Raw genomic sequence first — 6,000 nt, forward strand, 5'->3', positions numbered from 1 at the left:
CAGCAAGCTGGTCTGCCTTCTGTAGTCAGTCCTTAAATTTTTTAGTCTGCTGGTAGAAATTTTTCTAAATCTGTTGACAGTTTCTGGTATATTTTAATTCTGGAAAAGTTTTTCAAATAAATAGCAATAATGAAGTCCATCTTCTGGCTTGTGTTAGTAATTTTGATATGCAAACTACTCTGTGTGTTCTGCCCTTGCTCGTTTTTCATGTAGGCATAATTTTTAGGCTTCAGCATTAACAGCCAAGATTAATGGGTCTGTTCCTACTTCTAAGAGTATTGTTTCAGCTGCATGTATACTGAGGCAAAATCACTGCATTGATGTATGAATAGTTCACCTCTCAGAGTTTTAAGTTCATAACCATTAAAATATTCTTGACTATTTCTAATGGAAACTAGTTTTACAGAAACATATTTCTTAAACATTCTGTAGCAGTTTTCATACTTTTCAGCTCATGTCATAGGTAAAACTTTGTGTCGACGTCTTTGATTTGCTGCTAATTTATAGCTCAACCTGTTTATTTCTCTCCACCATTTCTGTCCTTCAAGGACTTACCTGCATTTAATTACATATTGTGTCAATGTCAACAAATTGCGGTCAGAGACTTGGATCTCACTGTGCAAGGCCCGATACAAACACCAAATAAAGTGCCCAATCCTACCATCACAGCTAACACAGTGCTTACCTCTGTCCTGTCTTTCTTGTTCTTATATCTCCCTCTCCTTCCCACCCTATTCCATCAAGCCTCTTCTGCTTTCTCTCCATGACCTACCTGCTGCTCACTCTCTCTCTTGGCTGCGGCACGCTTTCTTCCCCACCAGCACATTTAATTGCAATGTTCCATTTCATTATTAGCTTGTCACCACCTTTATCCAGTCACCTTTCCTAACTTATATCTAGCAGCAAAGCTTTCCTACATAGCTTGTCATCAATTTTCCACATTAAGGCTTGTCTAAAGCCACATGCAAAAGGGTCTATGAAAAATAACGACTGTAGTGCTCTGTTTATTTCTGAATAAAGAGTAGCATCAGTGAATAGTGTTACTGTACAGGCAGAGACAGATTTACTGTGTGCCCAGCTCCTGCAGGCTCATTGCACAGAAACGTGTCTATGTGTCAGTCAAACAAAGCCTTTCCCTTCATGGGGACTTCAGGGATCTCTAGGCAGTGGTCTCTGCACACATATGGAGACTGACCCCAAAATCATTAAGTCAACAGCAGTCTTCCTATTAATTCCAGTTAGTGTTGGATCAGATTCTTGTTGTGCATAGCAAGTTAATTAAACAAGTTAACTGCGGGTACTGCAGGTGGGCAGGCATCAGGCATGCTTAATGTGGTATTCTGCTGCCTCTCAAGTGCAGGGTGGAGCACTGTCAGCCAGATTTAGCCTCCGCAGGAGTGCAGCCAGGGAGACACACAGGGTTTCTATGGACTGGCAAGCACAGAACCATTTTTTCCCATGTTGCAACCCCAAATGTCTAGCTTGTGGCACTGCAGTAATTTTCAAAGTACGGTTTAGCTTATTTTAAGTGCAACTGACACACGGCTAAACTCAAGCGAGGCAGAGGACAAGTGGCAGATGGTCAATGACAGAGCCAGGAATGGAATGGAGAACTTCCTTGTCCCAGGACATGGTTTTAACAGACTTTGTCCCAGGATTGTGAGATTTGACTACTTATAATTCATAAGGCTTCAGCAGTGCTCAAAAAAAAAAAAAAAAAAAGCTATTACTATACACAGTAGTTAGTAGTTCCTGGCAGAGACTGGCTTCCATAGGCAAAACTATTTCAGTTTCTTAAGTATGCAGTCTGGGGCTTGATCTGCTCACTTTCTTACCAATTTTATTCCTTTTGAACTCTCTTGGCTGTGCTATGTGTACTGCTCATTTATGTCTAGGCGGAAGAATGAGGCTCCAAAAGAACCCAGCAGAACACCTTTCAAAGAGACATGACATATCTGTAACCTTGGTAAAAATAACTATAAAGATAATGATAATGGATAATTATAAACCATGTAACTGGCAAAACAATGCTCTGCATTTCAGAGGATGAATTGCCTTACCCTGTCCAGTAACCCACTTTACAGTGCAGTAATGGATCTACATCCGGAAAGTTATGCAATGAAATGGAGTCTTTGGCAAGCTGGAATCACACTGAAAATGAAGCAACATCTTCATGGGGTTTTTCATATATGCATATTTGAAAATCTGGAACTTATCCCTTTTGACATAAAGAGACCGTCCCTGCTTGGAATGCTTAAATTCTAGGACAAATTATGAAATAATGAAGTATTTCAATATTATGATGCAGCAGTACAACAGTGCAGTTACCCTTCCTTTTACTGCTTCAAGTATAGTATTTCTGAAAAGCTTTTTGCACTCCAGGGAAAGTACTGATTATAAATTATAAAAGAGGCAATAGAATATCATGCATGTAGGCAAAAAAAAAAAAAAAAAAAAGAGGTTTCAGACACTTCTCTAGATAAAGAACTTACTGAAGCAGCTAAAAATATGGGGAAATGAAGCGAACACAGGGCCTGATCCAAAGACCACTGAACTCAGCAGAAGCACTGCAGGGGGGTTCATTAGGCGTCACAGTCATGTATGTCATGAATTACAATTCACAAAATGCAAATAAAGAATGTTATTGTATATATAGTAAGGATAGAGTCTAATTGCAGTGTCTAGGCATTCCACTTGGATAAAATGAGCAGATTTTTCTCCAGCAGGTAGACTTTCTCAGCAAGGATTTATTGCCAATATTTATGTGAGAGTTTGTAGTCCCAAAAGCACAGAAATGCTGGGAAACAAAAAGGAAAGGAAATGTATGCGAAGAGGAGACCCAAATGTTTCCAAGTAATTTCTATAAATAAAAATCCGATGCAAACACATTATCATTTCACTTTTCAGTGCTGATTTGCTTCCTCAGGATTTCAGAGTGTGCATCTGAGAATTTAGACTGTGCATCATAAAGTTTCCCTCAGCAAATGCTAAAACTATTCACAAGGCATTGTAGCATTGCAGCAACTATCAAATGTCGAATGATAACAGACCCAGTGGATAGCCATTAGTATTAATTGGTGAGAAAACAGTGAACATCATTGTGCTTTGCTGTGTTACTGCGGGTAGGGGTATCAAGCAAGTGATGCCATACCTCTTCTCCTGCTGTTAGTAGGCAAATAAGTATGTACAGCTGGAGCATATTTCTAGGATGGCTCTTCCCGTAGACACTGGAAGCTCCGAAACAAATATTTGCAGCAGATTTTTTGAGAACAGGACAGCAGAAGGGTTGCTTGAAGATGGTACAAGTCCTAATGCATGTATCAAAACCAACCTGTTGTCTCTTCCAGCACTAACCCGTTTTAAGTATTGCTCTCGTCAGTAAAGCAAGATAACAAAAGCTTCTCTTTGTGGAGTAATATCAGGAAGGAAATTATGCATGCAGATTCACCAGCAAAAATAACAGTCTCGGGCTGTAAATGTACACACTGATACTGCTGTTTTGTTGCTATTTTCAGCAATCCCTGTACCCTCAGGGGTGAGAGTAAGGACTTAATTGCTATCGCTGCTGTTCATGCATCAGCCTTAAAGGTTTGATTTGGACTTGTGCTCTTTGGCCCATCTGGAGGTGATTTCTGCAGATGGCAGTCTTTTCTCTGAATCAGTCCAATCCATCATCCAGAGTCACACCATGTGACACTGTGGTGCTGTGGGCATCTTCTCTCACATCAGATATAAACCTACTTTCCTTTACTAGAGATCTTGGTTCCTTATTATTTGCACTTTTATTTATCTCCAAATCATGCCTAGGCCAAGTAATTGCATTCCACATATCTAGATGTTCCCCACAGTTTTGTCTGACTAAGATACTTACTTCAGGCTCTGAACTCTTGTGTAGTCCTGCAGTTTAAAGTTTTTGTATTTTGTTCTAGAGATCGCTTATATCATGATGTGTTAAGTGAAGTATATCTATCCGTTAACCACTTCTCAGGAGTACTATTAAGCTTAATTAATGTCTGTAGAACACTATTGAGATTCTCAAGAGAAGCAGCTATAGGAGTGCAAAGGATTATAATTAATTTAAAACTACCTAATTTTTGAGTAAATGGCTAACAACATTTAAGCTGAGACTCTCCAAGTAAAGCTAATTTATTTGATTCTTTAACAAAAACATTCTGAAGTCTGGGTTTCCATTTACTACTACCACTGTATGATGCATTTTGATTTGTATTGTCCTTCCATATGCTTTGATACATCCAGGCACATAACATAGCTTGATTTAGTTCAGGAAACACTGTCCAACATATGCAAGTCATGTTAAAATAAAACAAACCACCAAAATAAGTAAATTATTAAACTCAAAGGCAATCCACATCACCATTTGCCTTTAATATATTAAGTATTTGAACCATAAAGCCTGTAATTAATATTATGGAATAATTTCCGTATTTATTTATAAGGCATCTCATTTACATAAATAGTCATTATCTGGAAATAAAACCAGATCATTAAAATTCAGAAAACTAACAAGCCAGGTTGAGATCAGTCAAGAGGTACCAAAGAGATTTGCTAGACTCCCTGCTTGAAACTGTTCTCAGAGAAAAATCTCTGCTCCCGAACAAGCTTAAACAGGACACCGCTTTAGAAATACAAGCAGTGCTTCATCCACATGACATCACTGAACAGAACAGTTATTTTGTACGGTGAGAAAACATTGGGTCACTCTTCTCACTAACTGTCATGGAGGGTTTCCAAGAAAATGCATCTGACACATCTGCACTGAAAATCTGACCCAGATTATAACTGATGTTCTCATAACACAGCCTTTCTGCTTTTCTGAAACTCTACAGCATTTCAAAATACTTCTTTCTTTCAAAATATTTTCAATACTTACGGTACTTTCAATACTTCCGAAATGTTGCATCTAGTCAGAAAACACATTATGCAGAAAAGAAAAAGAAAAAAATGGCACTTCCATGTTTCTGTTTGCAAGCTAGATTCATCACTCTCAACTATTAGCTAGAGAGTCACAGGTATTTAAAAATAGGTCTTAGTTGACTAAAAGAATGCATCTCAGGCCCTGCTGTCAGTGCTTTTGCCATTCAAGATCCAGAGCATTAATTATTAGAATTTTTTCTAGGTAGAAATAAGCCCACCAGTTTTTAAAAAGCTACAGCTACAGAACATTCAAAACCATATTGCAATTACCCTGTTAAGTCACACCTGTGTCCATCCTTTTTCAGCATAAGATAATTCTTTGAAGTGTAAGCCCACCAGAGTAAGGCAATACACCACACTCTACCCTGTTCAGATGATTTTCTTACTAATTCCTAGAGAATGGAGGTTGGCTCAAGTACTGAGTCATGAGGATTTCATCTCAGTACAGATATTTTTAGTATCTGTTACTTTATCTTGGGTACTTTTAAAATCTGTATCACTGCCCAACTCCTCTCCTAATTATCTGAAATTCTTTTCTTCTGCAACTGCTCTGGAATGTTCCCTTATATTATTACAAATACTGGCCTTATTATATTGGGTCCTAATTATACTCATCTATTGACTGGGTTAGGTAAGAGTGTACTTGTTCAAAATGTGAGTAACTGCTGAGAAGCAGAGGCAAAACAAAGCAACAACATTAAATCTCACTGGTGAGTCACCCTGAATATAGGTCAGATCAAGCTTCTGCCTTTCTCTGAGCTGTCTGAGGATTTGGTCCAGCTTACCTGAAGGAGCCCCTAACCTCAACAGACCCGTCGTGCAGTCAGAACTCAAACTTAGGTTTGTACTCCTTTGCCATAATAGCACTGCCACTTCAACACAGAAATTCAGAGGAGATGAGCACTTTCTTAGCAACTGCTCCACAACCTGGAGCTGACAAAGGAGATGAGAGTGAACACACACCAAGGCACCTTGAGAGTAAAATACAAAACCTATTTGTTTAATCCAAGCTGCCCCAAATAATACTATGGATCCACTCAATCTCATCCACTTAAGTCTCAAAAT

At 38.7% G+C, this 6,000-nt stretch overlaps 1 protein-coding gene across 1 annotated transcript in view; it reads right to left on the reverse strand.

Moving 5' to 3' along the window:
• DENND4A (DENN domain containing 4A) overlaps window positions 1-3,358 on the reverse strand; it is a 69,026-nt gene extending 65,668 nt beyond the window's left edge. Inside the window, exon 1 of the mRNA XM_041123234.1 lies at window positions 3,152-3,358. The gene's annotated coding sequence lies outside the window, so the exon portion shown is untranslated. The remainder of the gene's footprint in view (window positions 1-3,151) is intronic.
• Window positions 3,359-6,000: the final 2,642 nt, after the last annotated feature.

Source organism: Aquila chrysaetos, chromosome 5, assembly GCF_900496995.4.
Source record: "Aquila chrysaetos chrysaetos chromosome 5, bAquChr1.4, whole genome shotgun sequence".
In the NCBI taxonomy this organism is placed as follows: domain Eukaryota; kingdom Metazoa; phylum Chordata; class Aves; order Accipitriformes; family Accipitridae; genus Aquila; species Aquila chrysaetos.